This window comes from Podarcis tiliguerta, assembly GCF_965153285.1.
Source record: "Podarcis tiliguerta genome assembly, chromosome: 17".
Taxonomy (NCBI): Eukaryota; Metazoa; Chordata; class Lepidosauria; order Squamata; family Lacertidae; genus Podarcis; species Podarcis tiliguerta.
In genome coordinates, this window is record NC_139550.1 from 2750266 (window position 1) to 2766903 (window position 16638).

The 16638-nt window shown below is 47.3% G+C and overlaps 1 protein-coding gene across 2 annotated transcripts in view; it reads left to right on the plus strand.

The window, feature by feature from the left end:
• The first annotated feature begins 10159 nt into the window (after positions 1-10159).
• Positions 10160-16638, plus strand: part of CASR (calcium sensing receptor) — a 53196-nt gene continuing 46717 nt past the window's right edge. Inside the window, exon 1 of one of the 2 annotated variants that reach the window (XM_083419580.1) lies at positions 10160-10712. The gene's annotated coding sequence lies outside the window, so the exon portion shown is untranslated. Of the gene's footprint in view, positions 10713-12249; positions 12331-16638 lie in introns of those variants that run through there. The other variant, XM_083419581.1, reaches the window with a different exon arrangement.

The following is a 16638-nucleotide window of genomic DNA, read 5'->3' on the forward strand; positions in this document are numbered from 1 at the left end:
CAAGACGAATGCCTCGCAAGACAGAAAACCCGCTAGACAAAAGGGTTTTGCGTTTTGGAGGTGCTTCGCAAAACGAATTTGCTATGGGCTTGCTTCGCAAGATGAAAATGTCTTGCGAGTTCCTGCGGGGTTTTTTTCCTTTCCCCCCCTTTTCCCCAAGCCGCTAAGCTGCTTAACAGCTGATCCGCCAAGCCGCTTATCAGCTGATCCGCTAAGCCCGCTAAACCACTAATAGCGCTAATCCGCTAATGGGCTTGCTTCGCAAGACGAAAAAAACCGCAAGACGAAGAGACTCGTGGAATGGATTCTTTTCGTCTTGCGAGGCACCACTGTATTGGCGTTGCAATTTGCAGTCTATTTTTCAAAATATTTGAAAAACAACCCCCTCCGCATTTCCTGAGCTACAAAAGTAAGGAATACCCCTTTTTCCTTGTTCGTTAGGTGGGGGAGTCAATGTGGAGGAACGTACTGGTACAGTAAAATCTAGCATTTCTCCATTCACGGAGCTCTCACTTCTACACCAGGGGGAATTTTAAAATGGCTTTTCGCGTGTAAACCAATAAATTACCTATGTGGATAATGGGGTTTCTCCCCCCATCTCTGTGCTCTGCAAAGTAACTCAAAACCAGAGGTTCAGAATGATACATTATATGAACTTCCTGTTTCCAAATACTTTTTTTTCCTTCCAAGAACCGGAACGGGTTACTTATGGGTTTCAGCGGTCACACATGCACAGAAGCACAGAAACCCGAGCATCCACTGTATAAAAAAAGAACTTAGGAATTGCATAGTTGAAGTGGATTACTAGGTCCCAGTTCCTTGTTCCCACTCAAAGAGAGCTGAATGAGCAGCCCTAGTTAGAAGCTGTATACAGTACTGTTGCAAACCACCCCAGTCTCCAAACGGTGGGAGATTCCAGGGGTTCCACGCACTCCCCCAGGGTTTGTGTTTCCTTTTGGAAATGAGCCACAACAGAGACTGTGGTGTCTTTATGCTATATGGTTTATTTACACGTATAAACTACCTGAGCCTACAAAGGAGGTGTTCACAGAATTAACGCTCCAAAGGGGTCTTATTTCTACCATAGCCACAGCTTTGGATTCAAACAGAAATCAACCCTTGCTCTCAAAACGTTGCTCTGATTCACTCTCCAGCTTGCTGCTTTACTTCTAAGTCACATCACTGCAAACTCACCTCTTAACTCTGGCTTTGTCCTTCAAACTGAGCCCCTCTCACCCAGAGCCCCTTTCCTTCTGTTTCTTTTAATGACCCATCACCCAGGCTATCTCCTCAACACAGGAAGCTAGCTGCCTTATATTTTAACACTTGCTGGATCCATGGGTCGGAAGCATTTCACATAAAGCATACTTCCTCTCCTCACCACACTATGTTTGCCCAGGGGCTGCCTGGTTAGCATTGGCCTGTGACGAGGCCTTTTCAGTGATGGTTTCCTGTTTTTGGAATGCCCACCCTAGTGAGGTGTGTCTGTCCCTATCATTATTAACTTTCAGGAGGAATTTGGAAGCATTCCCAGTTACCCAAACATCTGATGGCTGAAGAATACTGTTCCTGGCAACCCTGAGATCACTGAAAATAATAATAATAATAATAATAATAATAATAATAATAATAATAATAATAATAATAATAATTTATTATTTATACCCCACCCATTGGCTGGGCTTCCCCAGCCACTCTGGGCAGCTTCCAAAAAATATTAAAATACTGTAATACTTCAAACATTAAAAGCTTCCCTAAACAGGGCTGCCTTCAGATGTCTTCTAAAAGTCTGGTAGTTGTTGTTCTCTTTGACATCTGGTGGGAGGGCGTTCCACAGGGAGGGTGCCACTACCGAGAAGGCCCGCTGCCTGGTTCCCTGTAACTTGGCTTCTCGCAGTGAGGGAACTGCCAGAAGGCCCTGGGCGCTGGACCTCAGTGTCCGGGCAGAACGATGGGGGTGGAGACGCTCCTTCAAATATACTGGACCGAATGAAACAATGTTTTTAATTGCAACTGTTTTTATATTAATTTTTTTAAAAAAACACACTATTTTTAGAAGTTTTAATGGTTTTAGAACATAGCAGAAATGTTATAAAGAATTAAGCAAAAACTGATTGTTAATGGGCTAAAGTGGAAAATTAAAAGTTAGATTGAGTTAAGATAAATTATAGAACAAAAAATTGAGAAAGATGGAAAGGATTTGCTGAAATAGCCAATTGAACTAGAATACAAAAAAGGGAGGTGTGAGGAGGTCGATGAAACAAGTAAATGAAAGGTAAAGATATGGAAATATTGGATGTGTTTTTAAATGTTTTTGTTTTTCTTGTTGTTTTGCTGTATTGTTTTTTGTTTTTCTTTTTATTTTCGATGTATTGTCTGTTAAATTTTTTACTTTTTCTTTTTTCTGTAACTATTAAACCTCTAATAAATATTTTTTTAAAAAAACAAACAAACCTGTATTTAAGCAGAGGCAGTTTTAGGGTAGCATGACAGGTTCAACCGCACTGGGCACCAGTGCCATAGGGGGTGCCACAACAATGACACAGAATGGAGCGGCAGAAGCCAGGGGGCACCAAATGTTAGTGGTTCTGCTCAGGGCTCTAGCCCACCTTTATAAAGCGGTTTGGGACATTCAGATAACAGGAGTGAGGTTTCAGGAAGGGGGAAAGGGAGGAGGCAGGAGAAGAACAGAAGAAAGCAAGTATTCAACCACCAGGTATGTTTATGTCTCATCCAGAAAGTATAGCCAGAGGCAGTTTAGCAAATTTAAAAAATCCACCCGGACAAAGAGCCCCTGGAAAAGAGGACGTATCCTGGAAAAAGAGGACACATGGCAACCCTAGCTATTTAGTACACAAGGCCTTGGGGTTGCCTGCTGGCAGCTGCAGTGGCATAGCGTGGGTTGTCAGCACCCGGGGCAAGGCGAGTAATTTGCGCCCCCTAACCCGGGGCAAGGCAAGTAATTTGTGCCCCCCCCCGCTGCATTGCCCCTCCCCCAGATAGTCCCTCGCTCTCTCTCCACACCGCACCGCACGCCTGGCACCCTCCCCTCCACAGTGGGCGGCTCAGATCGGATTCGCACAGCCAGCACTGCAGTGAGAGAAAGTGAGTGAGCCAGGTAGGGGCAGAGAGCTGCGAGTGCGAGTGCGCCCCCCCCCCCAGATGTTGTGCCCGGTGCGGCCGGCCCCCCTGCACCCCCCACGCTACGCCACTGGGCAGGTGGCCACAAATGTAGCACTTTGTTGCTATGTATTGGGGGAGGTGTATAGTGGGGTGTTAGGGGAGGGTAGTAACTTTGGTGTGGGACACGTCGTGAGGTAGTTTGTCCACCTTTGGTCCCGACCCTGCACTCAACTCTCACCTGTGGCTCCTAGAAGCTGTCAGCATGTCACAGTGGTCCCACCGCTGGAACAGCTTCGACTGGTCAGCTAAACCAGGTAAGGGTAGCCGATGAGTCTCAAACCCTCAGTGAGTTAGAGACTACTCCTGTATGAGAAGACAGACTCTGGCAGATTCAGTGGATGAGACCAATAGTGGGTCCAATGGTCAAGAAGGAGATTTCTGGACGTGCTCTGGAGGGGAGTGAGGGGCAGATAGGGCTCATCAACCTGCGAAGGCAGTCCATCTAGGAAAAGGAAAGCTCTGATCCTAAACCTCTGATACTTTGAGGGATATCTTAGGAAGAAGGCAAGGCTAAGCAGTAAGCGCTACACAAATCCAGAGTCCCTAAAAAGGCTGGATGGTGCCTTGTATGCCTCCTTCCAGCAACTCCTGCAGCCAAGGGGTTGCCAAATGTATGGCTCTGCTTTCCTTTGGACATCAGCAAGGCTGAGACATCACCTTGCCAACAAAGGTCCGTATAGTAAAAGCTATGGTTTTCCCAGTAGTGATGTGTGGAAGTGAGAGCTGGACCATAAAGAAGGCTGATTGTTGAAGAATTGATGCTTTTGAATTCTGGTGCTGGAGGAGACTCTTGAGAGTCCCATGGACTGCAAGAAGATCCAACCTCTCCATTCTGAAGGAAATCAGCCCTGAGTGCTCACTGGAAGGACAGATCCTGAAGCTGAGGCTCCAAGACTTTGGCCACCTCATGAGAAGAGAAGACTCCCTGGAAAAGACCCTGATGTTGGGAAAGATGGAGGGCGCAAGGAAAAGAGGACGACAGAGGACGAGATGGTTGGACAGTGTCCTCGAAGCTACCAGCATGAGTTTGACCAAACTGTGGGAGGCAGTGGAAGACAGGAGGGCCTGGCATGCTCTGGTCCAGGGGGTCACGAAGAGTCGGTCACGACTAAATGACTAAACAACAACAACAACAAGGCTTGGTGGGGGGTCTTGTCCTCTGGGCAGCCCAGGACCTCCATACACACTGCCCAGGCTTGTGCCCGAGTGAAGTCACTTCGGTGCTGCTAACACAGTGAATTTAGTTCAACCCTGAGGCACACTCCATTGTCTCTTGAAACAGATGGATGAGGGAGGTTTCTGACATTTGGGAAAGGGAAGTATTTCCCCCTTCCCCCTGATTCTTTTTAATATAATGACCCACAACCCCCTCTGCCTCTGGCCCCCTCTTCTGGGTTATTATATGCTACTAAGGCTTCATGCTGGCTAGTCACCTCCTCCTCTTTTTGCCCTCCCCACAAGCACAACCCTCAGTATTTCATGGCTTTGGGAAGCCAAAAATGCTCAATCCTGGTTAGTTTCTTTTAATGTCAAACTTAATGTACTTATACTCCCTGGGGCACAAGAAACAACTCCCTCATTTTGGGGTAGGCAAGTTTTGTTGTGAAATCGGTAATGACTGGACCATCCAAATTTGATTTCAGACCTGCAATAAAGTTGTCCAGTGTATTCCAAACTCCTAAAAAGATTACTTCGGTTCAGATCTCCAACTATGTAGTAGCATTGTTTGTTGGCAAGGGGAATGTTTCAGAAACAAGGAAGGAATATATCTATATCTATATCTATATCATCTATATCTATATCATCTATATCTATATCATCTATATCTATATATCTATATCTGTATCTATATCTATATCATCTATATCTATATCTATATCTATATCATCTATATCTTCCTGTCCGAAACATTTCCTCCACCGAACTATATAGTGCTAGGGCTCAAGTTGATGGCTAGCTTCAGCCACAAATCAGAGTACTTTATTTCTATACAGAAGCCAGGGGATTGGGCATTCTGGAGAGTAGAAAGGAAGAATGCCCTTCTCCTGAGAAACTTCTCCATATAGTCTAGGAACAGGAAATTTGTAACCTCACAATTTGCATCTGCCCACTCCTGAAGCTCAAATCATAAGACAATGGTGTTTCCAGGTCAACAAACACAGTTAATTAAAAACTCACTGTAATAACGAGTTTGTATCTGCTTCACTATTAGAATTCTCCTACATTAAGAATGCATTTGTGAGCACTGGAATATGATTGGAACTGCTGCTGCAGAATTAGAAAGTTTACAGTACAACCCAGCGCCTGTTTACTTGGAATTAAGACCCGCTATGTTCAAAGAGATTAGTTTCCTTGTCATGGCTGAGGGTTGGAATAGATGGCCTTTGGGGTCCCTTCCAATTCTACAGTTCTATGATTCTATTGCTTATGGTGGATTGTAACTGTGAGGCTTTGCAATTCAAGTCGTCCGGAATTAAAGAAAAGCATTGTGGGCTTAGGGTTAAGAATGTTTAAAAAATAGTTGAAGGCGTCCAAAAGTCAGCAGAGGGAGATGTTGACTTACAGGCTAGGAGCACAGTTAATATCCATGATTTCAGTGTTTCTGTTCATTCCTATGTTTAGTTTTCCCCCATTGTGATAACTTACTAGATTTTATGTAAGACAGGAGTGTTGCACAGTACATAAAGGATTCAGGGCAGAGAGCTAAATTTGCATGCAATTTGCATATACTCATTTATATGTATAGGTGCCTCTGGGAAAATGAGATGTGGGTGGCTACACTTTGCAGTGTGCCCAGCTCTCTCAGGGGTGCAAGCCTGGGCAGTGTGCATGGAGGTCCTGAGCTGCCCAGACAACAAGACTCCCCCACCCCCACCTTGGGCTCACTGATGTGGTCTAAAGGAAATCAGAGCAATACGTTTGGCACCAACTTGGCTGCAGCAGTTACAGGAAGGAGGCGTACAAGGCAACATCCAGCTGCCTGAGGAACTGCTCTCTGGATTTGTGCAAGGTTTACTCCTTAGCCTTGCCTTTTCTTGAAGGTGTCCCGCAAGGCAGCGGGTAGGGACTGTTCCTCAGGGTTTACTCCCGAAGCTTTTCTAACGGATTAGTATAGCTGTTAAGGCAGCGGAGGTTTAGGATCAGAGCTTTCCTTCTCCTATAAAATTAAAGGGCGGCACTGTGGTCTAAACCACAGAGCCTAGGGCTTGCTGATCAGAAGGTCGGCGGTTCAAATCCCCGCGACAGGGTGAGCTCCTGTTGCTCGGTCTGTGCTCCTGCCAACCTAGCAGTTCGAAAGCACGTCAAAGTGCAAGTAGATAAATAGGTACCGCTTCGGCAGGAAGGTAAACAGTGTTTCTGTGCGCTGCTCTGGTTTCACCAAAAGCGGCTTAGTCATGCTGGCCACATGACCCGGAAAAACTGTCTGCGGACAAACGACGGCTCCCTCGGCCACTAAAGTGAGATGAGTACCACAACCCCAGACTTGTCTGCGACTGGACTTAACTGTCAGGGGTCCTTTACCTTTAAGTGGGAAGGGATCCAGTGTCTGCAACAAACAACAATGGGCTCAGGCCCCCTGGGCCACCCCTTAATACTGCCCCTGAATTGTAAGATGTTTCTTCTCAGATGCCTTTAAAGAAGGGACTGTTCTCAAGCTCAGTCTTGGTCACAAGGCTGTGCAGGGCAAAATGAACTGTCAGTTTAGAGCTGATTGCACTAAATTGTTTGCTCATGGGAGCTGAATCTTGCATTATTCCAATGAAGGCTTAGGTGTAGATTTTTGAACCCCCTTCCTTATGACAGTATGGTTATCGTGATCCTAACAGTCTAGGAGTGTCATGGACTGGGGAAAGGGGGACAGCTCAAAGGCTGGGTCAAAATCTTCCACAAGCCAGATGTGGCCCACGGGCTCCCTCACTTGCTTATCCTTCAAATTTGGCAAAATGTTTTCACCTCCTGGCAATGCACTCCTGCTTTCTGTATAGGACAAACTGATCTAGGTGTATGCAAAATAATGTATGACATAGTAACTCTGCCATCAGAAATGGTAAGATCAAGAAACCGGTGGGGGAAGATTTCAGTCTCCCAGGATACTCCACGGCTGATATGAAAATTGGAAAATGATTTCAAAGGGTGAATTTGGTGCGAAACAGCTGAATTAGAATTCATCAAGAAGTTGTGTTCTGTACATAAAGACTTGGACAGAGACAGTGCTTTCCTGTCCCATAATGGGTGCTGATTAACATAGCAAAGCTGGGATAGCGGCAAGAATTTTCAGAGGAGTATCCATGCCCATCTGTTGCAGCAGAAATGACGGTGCTGCGGCACCTTAAACTCTCAACCAACTTCTCTGTAACTGTGTTATGTATAAAATATAGTTTTAATTGACTGTATGCACATACTTTGTTCATGCAGTAGTGGACCTAACTGAGGGGTAGCCCATGTGGTGCCCTTCACATGATGTTGGAATAGGATCCTCATCATCCCTGGCCACTGGTGATGCTGGCTGGGGCTCTTGAACGAGTCCAGCAGCAGCTGGAGGGCACCACGTTGGCTCTCCCCAATATGCTGCGGAACTGTAAGGTAAAGGTAAAGGTACCCCTGCCCGTACGGGCCAGTCTTGACAGGCTCTAGGGTTGTGCGCCCATCTCACTTAAGAGGCCGGGGGCCAGCGCCGTCTGAAGACACTTCTGGGTCACGTGGCCAGCGTGACATCGCTGCTCTGGCAAGCCAGAGCCGCACACGGAAACGCCGTTTACCTTCCCGCTAGTAAGCGGTCCCTATTTATCTACTTGCACCCGAGAGTGCTTTCGAACTGCTAGGTTGGCAGGCGCTGGGACCGAGCAACGGGAGCACACCCCGCCGCGGGGATTCGAACCGCCGACCTTTCAATCAGCAAGCCCTAGGCGCTGAGGCTTTTACCCACAGCGCCACCCACGGAACTGTATACCATGATAAATCTGTTAGCATTTAAAGTGCCACAGGCCTCATGAAGATGATGGATTTTTTTGAGCTAACCGACCTGACCGGAAGAGTCTGCAACCAGAAGGAGGAGGAATATCAGGAAGAGTGGATTAAATTTAATGATTACTTAGTTAAATATGTTAAGTTAAATTAACTGAAAACAGCTTGCAGATACTTAATTGGCTTAGGATTTTATTTATGTTAAGTGATGAATTAATATGTTTAATTTCATAAAGTGAAGATTTAAGGATGTTAATGTTTAAGTTAAATTTTATAAGAATTGTGACTTGGGAAACCGTTAAAAGGACATACAATGAAATTCAGCTAAGGGGAAGCGGGGAAGTCACTTAACAAAGTTAATAGGTGTAATTTTCAATAAGGTTATGATTTATGTTTGTTTGTCTTATGTGTTTGTTTGTTTGTTTGTTTGTTTATAATATTGGGAAAACCAATAAAAAAAATGGGGGGGGACCACAGCTCAGTTGGTAGAACACAAGGCTCTTAATCGCAGGGTCATGGGTTTGAGCAGAGGTGGATTTAGGGGAGAGCACCAGCCACCACCTTATTTCCCCAGAGGCATCTGTAGACAGAAACTAGCATGTGCAATTTATATGCAGTTTTTGTTCTGTGGACCTGTGCCCTGAATCCTTAAGTAGATTTTGAATGGAAGGCGAAAGGTGCTGCATTTAAGACCCCAAGGTCCGCCAACGGTTCGAGCCCTACATTGGGCAAAAGATTCCTGACTTGGGTTAGGCTAGATGACCCTAGTGGTGCCTTCTAACTCCAAGATGTTATGATTCTATGATTCTACTTGTCTGAGATGATCTACCTGAGATTCCTGCATTGCAGGGGGTTGGACTAGATGATCCTCGGGGTCCCTCCCAACCCTACGAATTATCCTGAGACCCAAGGTCCAGAAAGGCTGACAGGGGCCTCCAGTTACTTTTAAGGAAATGGCTCTCCTACTTCCCATTACCTAGGACATATGAAAGTAGGGGATACATTTCGGAAAGTTCTCAACATAGAGAAGCTCCTCAAATTTGGAATAATACGGAGAGGCCAGCCCAGGGGTAGGCAACCCAAGGCCCGTGGGCCAGATGCGGCCCAATTGCCTTCTCATTCTGGCCCACTGACGGTCCGGAAATCAGCGTCTTTTTACATGAGTAGAATGTGTGCTTTTACTTAAAATGCATCTCTGGGTTATTTGTGGGGCATAGGAATTCGTTCATTATTATTTTTCAAAATATAGTCCAGGGCCCCCACATGGTCTGAGGGACAGTGGACTGGCCCAGGGCTGAAAAAGGTTGCTGACCCCTGGGCCAGCCCGTTGGCTACCTTGCAGCATGGCTTATTTTTTTTCTGGTTTCAGAAATGGCGCTCACCACTTGCGAATAGATCCATGAATGACCTGGCGCGTGCAAGGCATTCTTGTTGTTGTTGTTTAGTTGTTTAGTCGTGTCCGACTCTTTGTGACCCCCTGGACCAGAGCAGGCCAGGCCCTCCTGTCTTCCACTGCCTCCCGCAGTTTGGTCAAACTCATGCTGGTAGCTTTGAGAACACTGTCCCACCATCTCGTCCTCTGTCGTCCCCTTCTCCTTGTGCCCTCCATCTTTCCCAACATCAGGGTCTTTTCCAGGGAGTCTTCTCTTCTCATGAGGTGGCCAAAGTATTGGAGCCTCAGCTTCAGGATCTGTCCTTCCAGTGAGCACTCAGGGCTGATTTCCTTCAGAATGGATGCGTTTGATCTTCTTGCAGTCCATGGGACTCTCAAGAGTCTCCTCCAGCACCATAATTCACAAGCATCCATTCTTCGGCGATCAGCCTTCTTTATGGTCCAGCTCTCACTTCCGTACATCACTACTATACGGCAAGGCATACCTGCCGTACATCACTACTATACGGCAAGGCATACCTGGGGGTATTGAGAGCAGGACTTCTGCTACCAAGACGAGGCCCCGCCAACCAACCCCGCTCCGCCCGCTCTTCCCTCGCCGACCCCGGGCCGCCTTCCGCCCCCTCGAGGGTGGAGCGCCAGAGCCCTCGGCGCGCCCTGGACGCCACTGCACCGCCGCCGCCGCCGCCTCCGCGCCTTACTCCTCCGACTTGGCGCTTCCCCGACGGGGTTTCTCCAGCGCAGCCCTCCGTCTCCCCCTCACGCCCTCTCTCTCTCTCTCCGGAGGCGGACGGACGGGACGGACGGACGGCAGCTGTGGGAAGCCCGGCGGCTGCCCCGTCTACCTGGCAAGGTCATAGCGGGCTCGCCATGGAGGAGGCCGGGCGCCTTTGGCTGCGGGGAAGCGGCTGGCCGGCAGGTGGGCTCGCCCTGGGCGCGCGGCGCGCGGCGCTGCCGGTGGGCTGGACCTGCGCGTCTTCGCGGGGCGAGTAGACGGACGGACGGACGAGTTGCGCCGAGTTGCGCGTCGTCGCTGCTGCTGCTGCTCGGGAAGCGGCGGAAAAGTTCCCCTGCGGGCGCTGGTGCGCACTCCGGAGCGCGCGGCTGCTGCGTCTTCTGCTTCTCCGTGAGAAATTCTGGTCCTGGCAGGCGCGCGAGGGACGGAGCAAGGGTGAGAGTGTGTCGCTTTCTTTTTTTTTTTGGGGGGGGGGTCTCTGCTTTTACCTGGGGGATGTCTTGGGAGGGGGGCATCTGGGGGGCTTCTTCTTACCACACACACACACCGACCGACGGGCAAGTTTGCGCCCGGTTTTGAAGCAGCTTTGCGCTGGGCTCATGAGCCTTTCGGGTTTGTGTGCTTTTTTATTATTTATTTAACAGAAAACCTCGTTGTCTGAACACGTCTCAGTTTAGAAGTGAAGGTCCAGAGTGTGAACTTGGGTTGCGAGCCTGTAGCGCGTTTCCTTCAGAGCAAACCCCGTCGAAGCGAAGCGGGTCTCGCTGCCGAGTTAACAAGCTTAGGATTTCGTTGCGCGGCCCCTTCCAGGGGTGCCAAATTGAATAAAATATTGGGGGGGCAAGTAAGCCCCGCCCCGCATAATTGATCACATGACACTGTTTGAGTGGCAATAGATGGGCCCAGCCCCCCCTCAAATATTTTATTGGGGGGAGTCTAGGAGTTGGCTCCTATGGCCCCTTTATATTCATAGGACAGCCCCACCCTGGGAAGCAAGGCCCTCTGGGTCCAGCAGTGGCAACCTCAGGTCCCTAAAAATCGATGGGTCATGGAATCATAGAATCGTAGGGTTGGAAAGGGACCTGCGAGGGTCATCTAGTCCAACCCGCTGCAATGCGGGAATCTCGGTAATACAGTGGTACCTCGGGTTAAGAACTTAATTCGTTCTGGAGGTCTGTTCTTAACCTGAAACTGTTCTTAACCTGAAGCACCACTTTAGCTAATGAGGCCTCCTCCTGCTGCCGTGTCGCTGGAGCATGATTTCTGTTCTCATCCTGAAGCAAAGTTCTTAACCCGGGGTACTATTTCTGGGTTAGCTGAGTCTGTAACCTGAAGCGGATGTAACCCGAGGTATCACTGTACATGACAAATGGCCACCCAACTCAGTTGGTAAAGCATGAGACTCGGGTTCGAGTCCCATGTTGGGCAAACGATTCCTGCATTGCAGGGGGTTGGACTAGATGACCCTCGTGGTCCCTTCCAATTCTATGATTCAGCCTCTGCTTACAAAACCTGCAGGGAAGGAGAGCCCATCACCTTCCTAGGAAGTCCGTTCCACTGTTGAGCAGCTCTTACTGCAAGCGTGTTGCGGATTGGGCTGCCGACCTAACAGCTGTGACGTGGGTCCTTGCAGTCCTCCCTGGTTGCGTTTTGTGTCCTGTAAATCACGTGTGGATCAAAGTGAGAAAAGGTAACTGTGGATTAGAATGATTAACTCAGGGCCAGTTTCCAGCCAGGTTGCAGCAAGGATGAGATTGGCACAACTTGTGAAATCAAGTGTTCTGGCAAGGGACCTGTAAATGAGAGCATGTGAAATACATCTCAGGCTTCGGGTTGCTGCCGTTTTTTGATTTTAAACCAAATTAGAGGGTTTGGTGGGCACAATGCAGTGGGAAGGTCTCTTGCAGGAGTTGCATTGAAATAAAAAGGTTTTGCTTAGGACAGAGTTCGTTTCAAGGGAGCATGCTTGGGAGCAATTCTTTGTGAATTGGGCTCCGCAGCTACAATCACGTACACATGTGGGGGAAAGTACCATTGAACTTGGTTTCCTGTAGTGAGCAAGAATTGTTTTTCAGACACTCAGGCAGCGAAGTGGGTTCTTTGGGGTTTTTTGTTGTATAATGAACATAACATTAAAAAAGGAAAACCGAGAGGTGCAAGTGGTCAAAGGCCTGGAAACGATGCCTTATGAGGAACGGCTAAGGGAGCTGGGCATGTTTAGCCTGGAGAAGAGGAGGTTAAGGGGTGATATGATAGCCATGTTCGAATATATAAAAGGATGTCACATAGAGGAGGGAGAAAGGTTGTTTTCTGCTGCTCCAGAGAAGCGGACACAGAGCAATGGATCCAAACTACAAGAAAGAAGATTCCACCTAAACATTAGGAAGAACTTCCTGACAGTAAGAGCTGTTCGACAGTGGAATTTGCTGCCAAGGAGTGTGGTGGAGTCTCCTTCTTTGGAGGTCTTTAAGCAGAGGCTTGACAACCATATGTCAGGAGTGCTCTGATGGTGTTTCCTGCTTGGCAGGGGGTTGGACTCGATGGCCCTGGTGGTCTCTTCCAACTCTAGGATTCTATGATTCTAAGTCACTAAGCAGAGGCTTACATAGTAATGCCTAGCAACAGTCTTAACTTTTGCATTGATATTTGCCCAGCTTCACTTCTACATAATTCATGCCTACCGAGCCCAGATGGGCAGTTACCTTTTTCAGTCTGACGGCCAAGATTGTCAATAATTTAGAGACACCCCCCCCCACACACACAATTGAAGAAACTTGGGCCCCCAGCTGCTGTTGAACTACAGCTCCCATCATCCTTAGCTAGCAGGACCAGTGGTCAAGGATGATGGGAGATGTAGTCCAACAACAGCTGGGAACCCAAGTTTGAGAAACACCGGCCCTACATAAAGGAAAAGCAGGACTATGAAGTGATGCTACATAGTGTAGCAATCTAAACTACCCACCACAACTCCCCTTGGCTGAGCAAATGACGTGTGTCAATTTTTCAACAGTTGCTCTTAAGTCACAATTAAGCCTGTGTGGCTGAGGTAAGCCAGTAAATATTATTTGGGGCTAGTGATTTTTATAGGGTTGTTGATTTAGCTAGCTTGTAAGGTAAAGGTAAAGGGAACCCCTGACCATTAGGTCCAGTTGTGGATGACTCTGGGGTTGCGCGCTCATCTCACTCTATAGGCCGAGGGAGCCAGCGTACAGCTTCCGGGTCATGTGGCCAGCATGACTTCTGGCGAACCAGAGCAGCGCACGGAAACGCCGTTTACCTTCCCGCCGGGGCGGGACCTATTTATCTACTTGCACTTTGACGTGCTTTCGAACTGCTAGGTTGGCAGGAGCAGGGACCGAGCAACGGGAGCTCACCCTGTCGTGGGGATTCGAACCGCCGACCTTCTGATCGGCAAGTCCTAGGCTCTGTGGTTTAACCCACGTCCCTTAGCTAGCTTATAAATATGTTTAAATAACTAAATGGGAGATAATATCATAGGTATCCAGCCCCCCAAAGTATGTAGTGAGACAATGTTCCTTCTAAATTGCCTCAAGAAGTGCACCCAACAGAGGCATAAATCTCTCCTTAAACAAAATATTTCCTCGCAAATCAGATTCTTTCCCCCTCTCATTTTATGGAAGGTGCTCTTACTGTCCACGTGTCCTTCTCTCCCCTTCCTGCCCTGCATAGAGGCATCCACATTATTGGTTTTTTCTCAAGTACACACAAACATATGTGCCCCTCTTCACCATCCACACCTGCTTTGCAAAGCAGTTTTGGGGAACAAGTGGTTTCACCGTCTGCAGGATTTTTTATTTAAAAAGGATTCTTCCTTTGAGATCTCACCCCTGACTAGCTTGGCCCATGGCCAGCGGAAGTCATTGTTGGGCCACAGTAGGGATAGACTCTGTGATGTCAGGTTCTACGTGTTAGGAAGTGGGCTGTCCATTCAAGCAGGTCAGAAATGAATATGTAATCCAAGATACGTAGAGGTCACATTCCATCCAGAACATCAAATAAGCGTCAGAGGGGTCAGAATCCGGTGCAGAGTCAGAGCCAGGAAGAGGGCAAGAGAAGTCACCAGCATACCCGGCCACCTTGCGGCTCATCGTTAATTCTAGATCAGTTACAAAGAAATTAAAAAGCACAGGTCCCAAAACCCATCCTTGGGTGAACCCACTTCTTACATTCATCCACTGAGAGAACTTACCATCTATTCCTATTTGTTGCTTCCTGTTCTTTTACCAGTTACTAATCCATAAGGGGGTCTCTTCTCATGATAACTAAGCTTACACAGGAGCCTTTGGGGAGGGACTTGGTCAAAAGCTTTATGAAAGCCAAAGGATAAAGTGTCTTCTGGATCATCCCGTTCATATGTTCACTGACACTCTAAAAAAGCCCCACCCACCTCTAAAATATTTGCTAGACAAGACTTACTGTTGAGGAAGCCATGCTGCTGGTTCTTCAACAAGACTTGTTCTTCTTTATCTATATTGCAGATCATTTGGGGTTATTACTTGTTGTTGTCATGTGAAGTGTTGTGTTTTTATACTGTAAACCGCCTTGCGATCTTTGAAGGGTGGTATATTATTATTATTATTATTATTAGTGTTGAGATCAGAATGATTTAAACATTGTATTTAACAGGGAAATTAAATTTGGAACAAAGGTTATAATGGCACAATTGGTGAAATCAGGCGTTCTAGCACTGAAATTTTAACTTCACATATGCAAAATATGATTTTGGCCATTTTAAAAACAATGAGAGGATTTAGTGAGCACAATCCACCTGGAAATTATTGTGCATGAGCTGCATTGAATAAAGGGGATCTGTTTAAGAACATGACATTCCTTTAAGTGGAGCTGATGAGTAATCCTTAGTGAACTGGGATCTGGGCTATGAACTGCAATTCATAGACAGAATCTGTATGCTGCCTGGTGCCCTGCTTTGTCAAAAGCCCAGAGGTACTTATTCCAGTTTAGTTGATGGATGAATATGTGTAGGTCTGCTAAAGCAGTTAAAGAAATAATTTCATGGGAAGAATGAATGGATAAGTAGATAAGTAGAAATAAGCCAACTATTTGTGTCAATATATGTTTTTCTCCAAATGGGCTAGGCAAGTGTGACTACTAATCATTCAAAGGATTTCTGCCATATGGACAAGAGATCTTCAGCAGCCCTTACAATAGTTTAAGCATCACATGAGGATGGCCAAAAGCTTATACGTACAAGAGATTACCACCTGCTACATCCTGACAAAAGCCATTTTGGACTGTGATAACACAGTGTGCTTGATGTGGGAAGAGATTCCAGAATACTGTGTGCACTGCTGTATTAAATTAATCTGTATTAAAGGCAATCTGGTTTAGAGCAATCTGGTTTTGGTACTTTCCAGATCCAAATAATGCTTCATTTCCTCTAAATTCAATATTTCACATACGTGTGAGAGAGGGACAAGAAGTTATGTGTTTGTTGATACAAAAAAAATAACGTCTTTTAGGAGATGGTAAGAAGGCACACAGGGACGCAGGTGGCGCTGTGGGTTAAACCACAGAGCCTAGGGCTTGCCGATCAGAAGGTCGGCGGTTTGAATCCCCGCGACGGGGTGAGCTCCCATTGCTCGGTCCCTGCTCCTGCCAACCTAGCAGTTCAAAAGCACGTCAAAGTACAAGTAGATCAATAGGTACCGCTCTGGCGGGAAGGTAAACGGCATTTCCGTGCGCTGCTCTGGTTCGCCAGAAGAGGCTTAGTCATGCTGGCCACATGGCCCGGAAGCTGTATGCCGGCTCCCTCAGCCAGGACAGTCATACCTCAGGTTGAATGTGCTTCGGGTTGAGTGTGTTCGAGTTGCGCTCCGCGGCAACCCGGAAGTAACAGAGTAACGCTCAAAATGACGCCATGCACGTGCACAGAATCAGCAAAACGTGACCCGCGCACATGCAGACGTGCCATCGCTTGTTACGTTCGCTTCAGGATGTGAACGGATCCCGTTTGCATCCCGATGTACCACTGTAAAGCGAGATGAGCGCCGCAATCCCAGAGTCATCTGTGACTGGACCTAACGGTCAGGGGTCCCTTTACCTTTACCTTTTACTCTTCCAGCCGTTCCTCATAAGACTTTGTTCCTAGACCCCTTGCTGTCCTGGCTTCCTTCTGCAGGACAAGCTCAATGGGCAGATTCACACCTTACCTTTGAAACACAACAAATGCACAGTTAAAACACATGGCAAAGAATTCTGGGAACTATAGCTCGTAAAGGATTCTGGGAATTATAGGTCTGTGAGGTGGAAATTACAGGATTCTTTGTGGGAAGTGATGTGCTTTAACTGTGCTTCAAATGTATAATACAGAATGTGGCAC